Source organism: Natator depressus, chromosome 1 (assembly GCF_965152275.1).
Source record: "Natator depressus isolate rNatDep1 chromosome 1, rNatDep2.hap1, whole genome shotgun sequence".
Taxonomy (NCBI): domain Eukaryota; kingdom Metazoa; phylum Chordata; order Testudines; family Cheloniidae; genus Natator; species Natator depressus.
The window spans coordinates 310,732,240-310,748,157 of NC_134234.1; the positions used below are offsets into that span (position 1 = coordinate 310,732,240).

A 15,918-nucleotide genomic window follows, 5' to 3' on the forward strand; every position below is an offset into this window, starting at 1 on the left:
ATAATGATCATGAGCAGGGCCGGATTTCCAATTAGGCACAGTAGGCATGTGCCTAGGGGCACCAGCATTCTACTACTCTTCAACATATCCATAAATGATCTGGAAAAGGAAGTAGACAGTGAGGTGGCAAAATTTGCAGATGATACAAAATTCCTTAAAATAGCTAAGTCCAAAGCTGATTGTGAAGAATTACAAAGGGATCTCACAAAACTGTGTGACTGGGCATCAAAATAGCAGATGAAATTCAGTGTTGATAAATGCAAAGTAATGAACATTGGAAAACATAATCCCAACTATACATATAAAATGATGGGGTCTAAATTAGCTGTTACCACTCAAGAAAGAGATCTTGGAGTCATTGTGGATAGTTCTCTGAAAACATCTGCTCAATGTGCAAGTGCAGTCAAAAAAGCAAACCATGGTTAGGAACCACTAGGAAAAGCATAGATAATAAAACAGAAAGTATCATAATGCCACTATATAAATCCACGGTACACCCCCATCTGGAATATTGTGTGCAGTTCTTGATATATTAGAACTGGAAAAGGTACAGAGAAGGGCAACCATAATTATAAGGCGTATGACACAGCTTCTCTACAAGGAGAGATTAAAAAGCCTGGGACAGTTCAGCTTAGAAAACAGATGACTGAGGGGGGATATGAGAGGGGTCTATAAAATCATGAATGGACTGGAAAAAGTGAATAAGGCAGTGTTATTTCCCCCTTCACATAACACAAGAACCAGGAGCCACTCAATGAAATTAATAGGCACAGGTTTAAAACAAACGAAAGGAAGTACTTCACACGACACACAGAAAACCTTTGGAACTCATTGCCAGGGGTTGTTGTGAAGGCCAAAAATATAACCGGGTTAAAAAAAAGAATTAGATAAGTTCATGGAGGATAGGTACATCACTGGCTATTAGCCAAGATGGTCAGGGATGCAACCCCATGCTGTGGGGGTTTCTAAACCTTTGACTGCCAGAAACTGTGACTGGATGACAGGGGATGGATCAATTGATAACTGGCCCATTCTGTCCATTTCTCCTGAAGCATGTGACACTAGTCACTGTTGGATGACAGGACACTGGGCTAGATGGACCATTGGTCTGACCCAGTATGGCTGTTCTTGTGTTCTTATGTCTTTTGGGGGTGACAAACAAGAAGGAGAAAGTATTAATGTCTGGTAGTTAAGAACTCAGGGGCCAGATCTGGGGAGACTTGGGATCAGAAGGACCACTGGGATCACCCTGCAAGGAGCAACTAGATGGGTGGAAGCCAGCATGTGGGACCTTTATGTCTGAAGGCTGGCTAGTAGGGTCAGAGCTCTGAGTTATAGCAGCCTAGCATTAAGGCAACCAAAGTTACAAGGCAGGTGGTGACAGAATCCCTTATTGGTCTGGGTGATTCCCAAAACATCACATATACATACCACAGAAATTTCAGATTTTAAAGCTTCACATCCCTTTCTCGTCTAAATCATGATGAAGTCTTCTAATATAACATTGTACAGACTCCCTGTTTTGGTAGTGTCTTGCTTTTTCCTCCTTCAGACTCACTCTTGTTTTCTCTTTTTTATCCTTCTTTGCTTGCTTCTCTTCTCTCCTTCTCTTGTTCGACACAGTAATATTAAAGCACTACACAACTGCTCTAGTGTAGTGTAGAAAATTGCATATCTATTCATAACTGGTTCGTATGTCACCACTCCCCGCAATCCCTTGTGCAGCACTGGAGGTACAGACTGGAGGGACCAAGGCTGGGGTGCTGCAGTGCATGCTCATTGCAACGGATCACAGCTGAGAGACTCAAAATAAGACCCTCATGATCTGTGAGCAGAAATTCTATCAGGTGAGCTGAAAGGGAGCATTCTGATAGCCAAGCCAGTGGATAGCTTTATTCTGTTGGAATGTTGCTCCTTGTCTGTCTTACAGATGGCTAAGTATGCAATGGGTATATCTACACTGCAGTTAAAAACCTATGGCTGCCCCGTGCCAGCTGACTCAGGATTGGGCTAAAGGATTGTTTAACTGTGGGGTAGACATTTGGGCTCGGTCTGGAGCCTGGACTCAAGGACACTGCAAGGTAGGAGAGTCCCAGAGCTTGGGCTGCAAACTGAGCATCTACACTGTAGTTAAACAGCCCTTTAACCTGAGCCCTGTGAGCCCGAGTCAGCTGGCATGGGCCAACTGCAGGTCTCTAATTGCAGTATAGTCATAGCCTAAGAGGAGCCCTGTGCATTGGCAGAAGCTGAAGACACAAAGCATTGAAGCAAATGCTTTCACAGGTGACAGCTGTGAATGCTCAGGATCAATTTCCCCTTTTCCAAGCCATCTTTCTTTCTAGGAAAATAAAAAGGGAAAGTACCATTTGCATAAGGCTGGGTAGAGTGAAAACTGTTTGTCTTGAAATTTTAAATCCTAAATATATATAAGCTGCAGTCACTTCATGCTTAAAATGAACCAAAGCAAAACATCTCTTCACCCCATTATAAAACTTCTAGAGGCCTGCAGCTTTTATGGCACAGCTTAAAAGTGAGCTGGGGACTGAGGGTTGACACAGTTGGCACTAGATTGTTTTGAATCCACAAGCTCACTGCTTTAAGAAACAGTTGGATAGTATTACTGCTCTAGAAACTTCCCCCATACAGTTGGCAGATACCTAATTATTAAATACTATAAAATTCTGACATGTGTGAGATTCAAAAGCTAAACTTGATAGCCAATGCAGTTTTTTATCCTATTCAGTCAGTGTGGCTGCCCTCTCATCTTTAGCTGAAATCCCACCAAATTTCACAAGCCCAGCATGTTTGGGTCAGAGCAGTACATGGATGAGAGGCCTACAAATAAAGCCCAGGTGCTACAGAATGTGTTTTTTGCATTTGAATAGGTGGCTCTTGTCTCTCTCAATAATGAGTTATTACAATAGCAGCATGCCAGGGTCACTAAGCTGGTAGGGTTTATTAGCCCAAATTTTCTGATTCTTTGCTAACTTTCAATTGTTAGTAAGTCCATTGTTTGAAGCCAGGATGAAGAGAGTCATAGAAGTTGCCTATGTTGCATAATAGAGAGCACAAATTTCCACCAGAATTTCAAATTTTTCAAAAAATATGTGACTAGCTGCAGTCACTTCTCACTTCCTACCATGTATCTTGATTAATGGCATTGTTGAGTCTTTATTTCTTCCTTTCTTCCTTCCTTGTTTTTTTACTTGCAGAGTCTAGGATGGGGCTGGTGAGTTTAAATCTGTCTGGAGGAATACATCTACGTCTAGGTTCTTCCATCATTGCTTTAAATCCCTCATTTTGTGCTATGTAAAAGGCAAAAGCAGTAGTTTCAAGGTTATGACAAGAAGAGACATGGTTCAGGCAGGAGAAATGATGTATAGATCAAATAGTAACCCTGTGTTTCATCATAGAACTATTGAGTTAATGGCAGTAGCCATTTTTTCTGAATTGTATAGATTTCCAAAAAGCCTTTGATACAGTGGATAGAACAGTTTTATGTAAGTTGCTACACCACTATGGAATCGCTTAGAAATTTGTGAACATCCTTCAAAGCTTCTGTGAAAGTATGAAATGACAAGTAATACATAACAGTGAACTGACTAAGCCATTTGAGGTTATTATGGGTGTCGGACAAATACGTTATGTCACCTATGATCTTTTTACTGGTAATGGATTGGGTAATAAGAGACAACAGAACAACCAACGGACATACAGTGGACTTTCACACAGAAGCTAGAGGACCTGGACTTTGCAGATGACATCAACTTGCTATCCCATACCTAGAGAGACATGAAAGCCACAACAAAAGATCTCTAGGCCTATGCACAATTAATAGGGCTGAAAATAAACACAAAGAAAACTAAAACCATGAGAATCAACACACAAAAAACAATAAGACTATCTGGGACTGACACAGAAGTGGTCTGATATTTCACATCTCTGGGCTGCATTGTCTGTATTACAGGTGGAACAGACTGTTAAGGTTCCCTTAAAAAACATCTAAATATCAAGGCCCTAAAATTGAGATACCCCTGAAAGTGTAACACAGGGAAATTTCTAATGAAGTTTTTTTTTTTGTAACGATTCATAAACAAAACTGGACTTAGAATGAAAAAGGCCTTTGAAAACCCATGTTTAAAGAAGACAGGAAATGATGGCAAAAAGGGTCACTGAGTTTTCCACACCCCTCAATAGATTAAGGGGGAGGATAATACACACACATTGAATTATGATATTGAAATATACCAATGAGGAATTGCTAAAGAGTAGGTTAACCAGTGGTAAGATTAAGAGCATTGTTAGTTACATTTCAATGATTATGGATAGTGAATGAGTTTTAGAAAGGTAACATTTAGGCCAAGATCTAGCTGGCATAAGTGTGGCTTTGCCAGCACTTCTTTTACACAGAATTACTGATCTGCTTAAAATAATGTTATTGGTGTCAGAACAAAGGTAACACGTCATGCTGGAAAAGTTTTGAGGGGAAAAAACTACACAAACATGTAACAACAAGAAGCATTTTATGGGGGATACCCAGGAACAGGGGTGACACAAAACAACATGACATAAAACTGCAAAACAGCTGGAAAAATGCAGAGGCTGGGTAATTGAAGCTTTATGACAGGTTTCAGAGTAACAGCCGTGTTAGTCTGTATTCGCAAAAAGAAAAGGAGTACTTGTGGCACCTTAGAGACTAACCAACTTATCTGAGCATAAGCTTTCGTGAGCTACAGCTCACTTCATCGGATGCATACTGTGGAAAGTACAGAAGATCTTTTTATATACACACAAAGCATGAAAAAATACCTCCCCCCACCCCACTCTCCTGCTGGTAATAGCTTATCTAAAGTGATCACTCTCCTTACAATGTGTATGATAATCAAGTTGGACCATTTCCAGCACAAATCCAGGGTTTAACAAGAACGTCTGAGGAGGGGTGGGGGGTAGGAAAAAACAAGGGGAAATAGGTTACCTTGCATAATGACTTAGCCACTCCCAGTCTCTATTCAAGCCTAAGTTAATTGTATCCAATTTGCAAATGAATTCCAATTCAACAGTTTCTCGCAGGAGTCTGGATTTGAAGTTTTTTTGTTGTAATATAGCAACTTTCATGTCTGTAATCGCGTGACCAGAGAGATTGAAGTGTTCTCCGACTGGTTTATGGATGTTATAATTCTTGACATCTGATTTGTGTCCATTTATTCTTTTATGTAGAGACTGTCCAGTTTGACCAATGTACATGGCCCATTGCTGGGGGCATTGCTGGCACATGATGGCATATATCAGATTGGTGGATGTGCAGGTGAACGAGCCTCTGATAGTGTGGCTGATGTTATTAGGCCCTGTGATGGTGTCCCCTGAATAAATATGTGTGCACAGTTGGCAACGGGCTTTGTTGCAAGGATAGGTTCCTGGATTAGTGGTTCTGTTGTGTGGTATGTGGTTGCTGGTGAGTATTTGCTTCAGGTTGGGGGGCTGTCTATAGGCAAGGACTGGCCTGTCTCCCAAGATTTGTGAGAGTGTTGGGTCATCCTTCAGGATAGGTTGTAGATCCTTAATAATGCGTTGGAGGGGTTTTAGCTGGGGGCTGAAGGTGACGGCTAGTGGCGTTCTGTTATTTTCTTTGTTAGGCCTGTCCTGTAGTAGGTGACTTCTGGGAACTCTTCTGGCTCTATCAATCTGTTTCTTCACTTCCGCAGGTGGGTATTGTAGTTGTAAGAATGCTTGATAGAGATCTTGTAGGTGTTTGTCTCTGTCTGAGGGGTTGGAGCAAATGCGGTTGTATCACAGAGCTTGGCTGTAGACGATGGATCGTGTGGTGTGGTCAGGGTGAAAGCTGGAGGCATGTAGGTAGGAATAGCGGTCAGTAGGTTTCCAGTATAGGGTGGTGTTTATGTGACCATCGTTTATTAGCACTGTAGTGTCCAGGAAGTGGATCTCTTGTGTGGACTGGACCAGGCTGAGGTTGATGGTGGGATGGAAATTGTTGAAATCATGGTGGAATTCCTCCAGGGCTTCTTTTCCAGGGGTCCAGATGATGAAGATGTCATCAATATAGCGCAAGTAGAGTAGGGGCGTTAGGGGACGAGAGCTGAGGAAACGTTGTTCTAAGTCAGCCATAAAAATGTTGGCATACTGTGGGGCCATGCGGGTACCCATAGCAGTGCCGCTGATCTGAAGGTATACATTGTCCCCAAATGTAAAATAGTTATGGGTAAGGACAAAGTCACAAAGTTCAGCCACCAGGTTAGCCGTGACATTATCGGGGATAGTGTTCTTGACGGCTTGTAGTCCATCTTTGTATGGAATGTTGGCGTAGAGGGCTTCTACATCCATAGTGGCCAGGATGGTGTTTTCTGGAAGATCACCGATGGATTGTAGTTTCCTCAGGAAGTCAGTGGTGTCTCGAAGGTAGCTGGGAGTTCTGGTAGCATAGGGCCTGAGGAGGGAGTCTACATAGCCAGACAATCCTGCTGTCAGGGTGCCAATGCCTGAGATGATGGGGCGCCCAGGGTTTCCAGATTTATGGATCTTGGGTAGTAGATAGAATATCCCAGGTCGGGGTTCCAGGGGTGTGTCTGTGCGGATTTGATCTTGTGCTTTTTCAGGGAGTTTCTTGAGCAAATGCTGTAGTTTCTTTTGGTAACTCTCAGTGGGATCAGAGGGTAATGGCTTGTAGAAAGTGGTGTTGGAGAGCTGCCGAGCAGCCTCTTGTTCATATTCCGACCTGTTCATGATGATGACAGCACCTCCTTTGTCAGCCTTTTTGATTATGATGTCAGAGTTGTTTCTGAGGCTGCGGATGGCATTGTGTTCTGCACGGCTGAGGTTATGGGGCAAGTGATGCTGCTTTTCCACAATTTCAGCCCCTGCACGTCGGCGGAAGCACTCTATGTAGAAGTCCAGTCTGCTGTTTCGACCTTCAGGAGGAGTCCACCTAGAATCCTTCTTTTTGTAGTGTTGGTAGGGAGGTCTCTGTGGATTAGTATGTTGTTCAGAGGTATGTTGGAAATATTCCTTGAGTCGGAGACGTCGAAAATAGGATTCTAGGTCACCACAGAACTGTATCATGTTCATGGGGGTGGAGGGGCAGAAGGAGAGGCCCCGAGATAGGACAGCTGCTTCTGCTGGGCTGAGAGTATAGTTGGATAGATTAACAATATTGCTGGGTGGGTTGAGGGAACCATTGCTGTGGCCCCTTGTGGCATGTAGTAGTTTAGAAAGTTTAGTGTCCTTTTTCTTTTGTAGAGAAGCAAAGTGTGTGTTGTAAATGGCTTGTCTAGTTTTAGTAAAGTCCAGCCACGAGGAAGTTTGCGTGGAAGGTTGTTTTTTTATGAGAGTATCCATTTTTGAGAGCTCATTCTTAATCTTTCCCTGTTTGCTGTAGAGGATGTTGATCAGGTGATTCCGCAGTTTCTTTGAGAGCGTGTGGCACAAGATGTCAGCATAGTCTGTGTGGTATGTAGATTGTAATGGATTTTTTACCTTCAGTCCTTTTGGTACGATGTCCATCTGTTTGCATTTGGAAAGGAAGATGATGTCTGTCTGTATCTGTACAAGTTTTTTCATGCAGTTGATAGATTTCCACTCCATACGGCTAAATGCAGTGCCTTGCATAATGACAGGTTTCAGAGTAACAGCCGTGTTAGTCTGTATTCGCAAAAAGAAAAGGAGTACTTGTGGCACCTTAGAGACTAACCAATTTATTTGAGCATAAGCTTTCGTGAGCTACAGCTCACTTCATCGGGAGCTTTATGCATGCGTAACCTATGGGTTATATACAAATACACAGGTAGTGTGTTAAAAAACCTGACTGGAGAAAAGCTAAGTAATAGTGTACCTACAAATGAATAAAAGATCTAAATGAACAAGGCCAAAATCAGAGAAACACTGCACCAGAAACAGAAGGACTCTAGACTAGGAGATCAGAGGAGGTGATGACTATCGTGGGAGAGGGAAAGACTTCCTGGTATCTCAGAATGTGGTAACTTGTGTCCCTACCAATTCCATCTTGTTTATTGTTATTGTCTGGCATAACTACATGTTCAGATACTATAAGTGACAATTATTCTGTTTGAAATTGTATAATAAAGGTGAAAAAAGGTTAAGAATAAATTGAGGGGACTTGTGACTCAGATCTGCTCCTGAATAAAGTTGATGTAGAAAAGCTGGTAGGAAACTTGGAACGGGGACTTAAATGACATATGATTTTGAAGAATCCAAAGGAACCTGTTTTATGCACTTTTTGAGATGGAAATAAATCCTTTCTCTTTTGCTGCTCTTGACAATATTTACATTTTATTTTAGAAAAATTTTCTGATTTCATTATTTCAGTCTAGTCAATCACTTTTTTCCTACCACTCCCTTCAACTTTAGGCATGGGTAAATTCATACACTGATGTTTGGCATTCACCAAAAACTAACCTCTTTCCAGTATTAACTAGCAGCTTTCTCAGCTAATAGTTAGAAATCACTATCTAATAAATTAAATACCATAAAGATTTATAAATAAGGTAAAGTATCCAGCTTGGACAGAATCACATTCAGATGCCCTGCACACTTTCTAGAAGTTTCTAAATTTTAACAGACTAAGCTCCCCCTAACAGTTCACAATTCCACTCATTCCTTTCTCTTCAACATCCAAAAGAAGTTGTTTCCATTCTTAGCCATTTCCTGCTCTTCAACCTCTCCACCCATTCCTCTTGGCTTCTTGATAGAACTATAATTTTCTTATTTTTTTTATTCATCCAGTTTCATCACTTTCCTTTTAACTTTTTAGACTAAAGGTGTTTTTTTTTTCATTTGTAGACTTAAATTAGAACCTACTAGTTTCTTAAAGCAAGGAGCTTCCAAATATATGTTATATTCATGTAAATACTTCAGAGGGGATAAGGAGTTCAAAAACTGGGGGGAGTAGGAATGACAAAAAACAAGAACTACCTGGTTGAGGGTTTTTTTCTGAAAAAAAAAAACCCAAACAAATTTGGGTTTTTCACAATCCTCAGTGCTGCAGTTACTTTAGAACTCTCAATTGGAATGTGGGCTACACAAGCTGTGGGAGAGGGAATGGGGGAATTAAGGCACTGAAGCATCTTGCTCTGTGATGGATCTTTCATCTGAAAGATGGAAGTGTTATGCTGTTAAATTGACACTTGCTAATGGCCCATAAGCTTCGACTGATGGAAAATTTATTTCACTCTGATTACATATTTCCATTTCTCAGAGTGGGGTAGTGCACCAAATGCTCAATGGCAGAACTTCCTTTGCATATAAATCCCCTTCACTGCTGAATACAAGTGCAACCTCTCTATGACACTTGTGTTTGTCAGAGTTTAAGTGCTAGCATCCAACGAGATGAAAGGTGTTAACAATTACTAGCATTTAGGGCAGCATGAGTTCATTTTACTACTGTAAATGAAGAAATCAGCTCTGTAGACCACACTTAGCTGATTAATAGAGCTGATCAAAAACGTGAATTTCCCCATTGTGGGAAATGCTGAGATTTTTAAATTCCAACCCCAATTGGGACAAAAAGTGAAAAATTCTGAGATTTTGACTAAACAAAATATTCTGTTTTTTTTTTTCATTTCAGCCTTATCAAACCATTTTAAAGTATATAATACAGAAGCACATCAATAATTTCCCTTAAAAACTTCTGACAAAAATCAACAAGTTCCTGTGAAATGTTTAGATTTCATTGCATCAGTATTTTCTGACAGTAAAATGTTCTGTAGGAAATGTTTGACCAGCTATATTGATTAATCAGTAAAAGGAGGTTGATCTACTTGAAATAGTGAGCATAAAATCTTTCCTTTATTGTATGAACTCTTGCATGTATTTTTTCGATTGAGTACATTGCAAATATTGATGGAAAACCTGAAAGACTTGGGCAGTTGCAGTTCAGTTCAGATTGGATATTTATTTAAATTTCCTTTGTAATTACAAATCCCCAGCTCATTTGTGGGTCTTTCAAAAGCAAAATAAATTTCAGTTGCTTTTCTGCATTTACAAATGCATTAGTGAGACCATTCCTAAAATGATTTATCCAAAAGGTCATGGGTGCTGACTTTTGTTTTTGCCGGTGGGTGCTTTTGAAGAGGTGTGTGTGTTGGGGGGTATTTGTACACTTCTTTCATATTCTAATAATTAAATGTGCTTATCATTGGTATCTTTACTATTTTAATAATGATTAAATTATTATGAACTACATAATTACATTATCATGAATTACAGTATATTCAAATCATTGCAGTCTACAAGCTGTTTTCACTAATGTCAAAGTTTAAAGCCATGATGTCTCACTGTAGCTTTCTGGATGAAAGTGTCAGCAATCTTATTTACATCTAGTTCCCTGGTATTGTTTTGATGTATGTTAAGGACAGCTACATTATTCAGTTACATCTACTCCACTGATGACTGGAGATAATGATTAAGTCTTCTAAAGCTGGAGAATGAGTTCAGGATAATCCAGGCACAGTGAGAAGGATCCTTATGAATTTGCAGTACTCTGGAAACATAGTGCTTCCAGAATACTGCAAATAACTTGAAGATCTCTTTCTTGATGGTTAACAGCTAATTTAGGCACCATCATTTTGTGTGTATAGTTGGGATTATATTTTGCCATGTGCATTACTTTGCATTTAACATGGAATTTCATCTGCCATTTTGTTGCTAAGTCACCCAGTTTTGTGAGATCCCTTTGTAACTCCTTGCAGTCTGTTTTGGACTTAACTATCTTGAGTAATTTTGTATGGTCTGCAAACTTTGCTGCCTTACTGTTTACCCCTTTTTGCAGATCATTTATGAATATGTTGAACAGCCCTGGTCCCAGACCAGTACAAGCCCCTCGTGGGACACCGCTATTGACTTCTCTCCATTCTGAAAATGGACCGTTTATTCCTACCCTTTGTTTCCTATCTTTTAACTGGAGTGCCTGGGAATGCTTTCAGGATCATCTAAAGATCCTTCATTTAATTTAATGACAAGCCTTTTGTTATCTTAATCACCCTGCCTCGGTTATAAACAAACTCCCTGCCCCAAGGGCAGAAGCTGTTAGCAGCACAGAACTCATCACATTCCACACTCAAGCTCTGGCTCCTGTGTGTTGAACACCCACTATTTTTTTTCTGTGGGTTCCTGAGCCCCGGAGCACCCATGGAGTCAGCGCCTGTGCAAAAGGTTTCATCTGTTTCTTTTCTAAGTCTGACTCCAGAGCACTCTATCTCTATCTTCAAGTACCACTTCTTGCTCCTGTATTCTTCCCATGTTAGGATCCAGCACCTTCATTGACCTCTCCACTGGGGCCAACTGCTGCTTACTTTATATGCTCTGGGGCTCGACACTCAAGAATGTTTTCTGTGCCCAGAACATATGGAAGTTCATGGCCCATAATATTTACATGTTTCAAAAGGCGTTGGGTCTGCAATGACATCAAGCTATTCTAGGGGGATTACCAGGAAAAAGATCTTATGTCATGGGGAAGCTCGTCATGGGAGAGGCCACTAATATGTCAGAAGGGAATAGATGGGGCATTTTAGATTTCCTTCATCACATTCCATTTCCTAGGGAATGAATATGAAGTATTGGGGTCAATAAATGAATCTGAGTTAGGGCTGGTCTACACTAAAGCTATAATTCGACCGATGTTACTCTACATCAGTTACGTATTTACGTATGTATTTACTGTAATTCGATGTAACTTAGGTCGACTTACAGCGATGGGTACACCACGCTATGTTGACAGGAGATGCTCTCCTGCTGACTTACCTTCTGCCTCTTGGAGAGGTGGAATACAGACATCAATGGGAGAGTGCTCTGTCATTGACTTAGCTTGTCTTCACCAGACCCATTAAATTTGACACTGCTGCATCGATCACAGCAGTGCCAATTTAGCTGGAAGTATAGACAAGCTCTTAGTTGCAATTCAACTGAAGGCACGGACAAAGGTTTGCATCATTTTCTATATTTTTGATCCCCTTTGCTCATTTTCTTCACCGGTCTTACACTTGCTGCACCTGTTTGATTTGGAAGAGAAAAACAGAACTAAGAGTCCTTTAAAAACAGCCCCATTTCAGCTCCTATGCTGGAACTTGCATATTGTTGTTTAGGTTAAAACATTAAATGTCTCATTAAGGAGAAATTATATTCTCACCCTTGGCAAAGTGTATTTAAATGGTCTAATGATTAGTAAATCTTACAAAGTTGACCTATCCATCTATCTGAACATATTGTTTTAGAAAACAAAACATCTCCTCTACAATTTCAAAATCTAGTTGCAAAGAGGGCATGAATAGAAGTTATAAATACTGTACCAAATTCAGCTTGTGATATGGTAAAATGTTCCTTTGGGCTGCATTGGCTTAATCAATGAATGAAACAGATTACATTTGTTTATGGTGGTGAGAGTCTAGTTAATGCATTGACTTCAGCTTCAAAGAAGTATATAATCAGAACAAGAAATTAAAATACTATACTAACAATACTTACAGGAGGAACGCTTAAGCCAGCCACATTAAAAATGTAGCAGCAGGATTTGCAAGTGATTGCTTTGGAACAGCCATGTGAATTGTTCTACTTGCTGCTTAACCTGTGATTAGTTAAATTTAGTCATATTATAAGTCGTGATAAATAAAATATATTCATAACATGTCTTGTTAAAATATGGAAACTGTTGCTTCAACTGACCACATATGGATTACTCCTCCACCCCAAATTCTTATGTAATATGAAGTAATTACAAGAAAGGAAACTCAGTCACTGGTATTTTGAATCTAAGAAATCAACATATTCTTAACCCAGACTTTCCTGACGTTGTATTTTAATTTGTGTATACAGTGACCAGACAGAAAATCGGAATTTCTGTCCTGTGGAAAACTGTCATACTTCAACATTTGTTTTTCACACGAATTGGAACAAAAAGTCAAAACATTTACATGTTTGTGGAACAAGCAGTTCAGAAATTTTTTTATTTGAAATGCCAAATGCTTGCTTTGTGTGTTGTACTCAATGAAAATGTTTAGTTTTGAGTCACTTTGACATTAAGCTGCATCTGCCTATGGTGCCATGGTGCACTGGGCTCCCTGGCCAGACTACATCTCTCATTCATCCTCCATTAATAAAAGGGGAAAGAGGTTGCTCCCTAACTAGCAAGCTTCTGGCAAATTTGCAGCTTTAGAAACTGGTAGGATTTCTTCTGTCACATTCTGTTGATGCTGAATGCGTCCGATGAAGTGAGCTGTAGCTCATGAAAGCTTATGCTCAAATAAATGTGTTAGTCTCTAAGGTGCCACAAGTCCTCCTGTTCTTTTTGCAAATACAGACTAACACGGATGCTAGTCTGAATTCTGTTCATTATAACCATATGTACTGTACCATATACAGGAAACCATCTATCTCCTGTCAGAGGTGATGTTTTGATTCCTCCACTAGAAATGGCTAAAGCACCAGCACAGGTCCAGACACTTGCACTTAGTCTGAAAGCCTGACCAATTAAATTCCCATTACCCTGTACAGAAGAACCTGAGAGTTATGAACACCAAAGTTACGGACTGCCCAGTCAACCACACATGTCATTTGGAACCAGAAGTATGCAATCAGGCAGCAGCAGAGACAAAAAAAAAAAAAAAAAAAAAAAAAAAGCAAATACAGTACAGTACTGCGTTAAACATAAACTATTAAAAAAAATGAAAAGCAGCATTTTTCTTCTGCATAGTAAAGTTTCAAAGCTGTATTAAGTCAATGTCAGTTGTAAACTTTTGAAAGAACAACCAAAACGTTTTGTTCAGAGTTACAAACGTTTCAGAGTTATAAACAACCTCTGTTCCTGAGCTGTTTGTAACTCTGATGTTTTACTCTATGGCTTTAAGCAGACACAATGCCTGTGTGGCAGATGCTTTTCTTGTCCCCCTTGTCTCCAGCAACAGCAGGGAAGGAAGGTGTGTAGGAGGAAGGAAGGAGGCTCTGGCAACATCTAGGGTCTTCACTGTAGTACCATAGGGTGCAGCCTCCTGAAGGAAGGCCCTGTGATGTCCTGCCACTGACCTTCAGTCAGTTATGGCCTTCAGGGCTCCCAAAGTCAGCTTTATTGAGACTGTATTTGAGGATGAATTGAATTTTAATCTGACATGTTTGAAGCAGCCCTGGTGCCGAGGGAGTAGGTAGGGGGCACTGCCTCTGCAGCTGCCACCCAACACTTCCGTGAAAGCTCCATGTGAGCTGTGTTGTCCCTTCTACGCTCAGCATCTCCCCAACTGCATTGCAGGGGCGGGAGGAGAGAGCAGTTCTGTCTAGTCCATCATTTGCTTTCCTACCAAATGTGGGAGAGCAGTACAGGAGTTTGTTTCTGCCTGAGCCTATGGAGCACCTAGTGAAGGGTGATTCTTCTCCCCAACACAGCCATCCTAGGGCAGCCCAGATGAGGGGAAAAGAGGAAAAGCTGAGAACTACACTCAGTTATGGTGCCGAGACTTTCTGCTGTAGCCCCCACACAGCCTGAGGGCTGCTTTAGCATGCACAGCTGGTAAGAGTTCCTTAGGGACCATATGCCAACTATATGGATAGCTAGAGCAAAGTGCACTCCAGCTGCCGTCTGCCACCCTCATGATATGCTTCCTGGGCCAGAGGTTGTGGGGAAGAAGCTGTAGGAGCAAGCACTGCCAATTGTACACTCACTGGAGACACCCCTCACAACATGGAAATCCCCAACAGAGCACTTTGTGTGGTTTCTGTTCCTTTAGTGCCCCTTCAATGGCTCAAAGTTAGAACAAGAGGCAAAGCCTCTGGCCCCAGACTATTGTTTGTGACCCCTTGACCTTTCTGAAAAAATTTGTTTGCTCCTCAGGCTGAAGTGATTGGACACCACTGCTGCAATCAGCATGTGCTCATGGACTGCACATGCTTGAAGTCCGAGACCCAACCCACCTCAGGAACAACTCAGAGGTGCCCAAATGGGAGCCATCAGAGGCAAAGATGGTGAGGAGCTGGCCAGGCTGTGATTTCAATCAGGTAACAGGCAGGGTCAGATGCGTGGGTTAGGGGGGTGAAGGTGCAGCAGATCAGCTTGTGACCAAGAGAGGTGGGGAGCAGAGTGGATGGAGCCACAGACTTTTCTCAAGGGAGGAATTTATCCATCTAACTTTCAGTGTGTGCATCTTCTGAACATGTTACTCTGCACTTTCAGGTATGTGAAGCTAGAATATACTTCTGTATCTTCCCTTTCTGCTGTGCTGTCACACTCCTCCTCAGATCCCTTCACTGTCTCCCTCCCCATCATGGTCAAGCTCCCCAACTTTTTAAACTTTTGATGCTCCACAGCATCGTCTCTTCTGAATGTTCCCTTTTGGTCCCTCTCCACACTTGTCTTCCTGCTACCTTCCTTTGTATCATCTTCTATGGATGGAACAGCTTCTCACTTCCTATGGGTCAAGAGACCCCCTTCTCCAAATTGCTCCTTGAAACCCACCTCTTTCTCAAAGCATTTCTGCCTTGAGCTTCTCATTGACTGTGTCTACACCTGCTCATGTGGAACTGTTTGTCTATGTATTATATTTTTCTGATTAATTTATAAGTTCATTATGGTTGGCACTCTGTTCTTTTAAGGGTTATATAAAGAACCATGTGTACCTACAACACATTGTAATAATAATTATTGTTTGATTTCAGTCATCTTGGGTTTTTCCATCAGTCATTTGGCTATCCATGACTCCTACCTCTGCTTTACTACTAGTTTGTTAATGACAAAATATAAAATTGACAGAACAAAACAATTCCTTGTAGATGGGTCTGGAGATAGATGCTACGTTTGGGGGAATTAATGGTTGTCATGTAGCTGTAAGACCTCAGATGGACCTTTTCTTTGCACAAGGGGAAACCTGGACAGTTCTAATCCTTACAAGTCAATTATCATCTAAACTGCTC

General features: G+C 41.0%; 1 long non-coding RNA gene across 1 annotated transcript in view; it reads left to right on the top strand.

The window, feature by feature from the left end:
• Window positions 1-15,918, top strand: part of LOC141987226 (uncharacterized) — a 388,498-nt gene that overhangs the window by 123,530 nt on the left and 249,050 nt on the right. The window contains exon 3 of the long non-coding RNA XR_012639473.1: window positions 14,843-15,006. This is a non-coding gene — a long non-coding RNA (uncharacterized LOC141987226). The remainder of the gene's footprint in view (window positions 1-14,842; window positions 15,007-15,918) is intronic.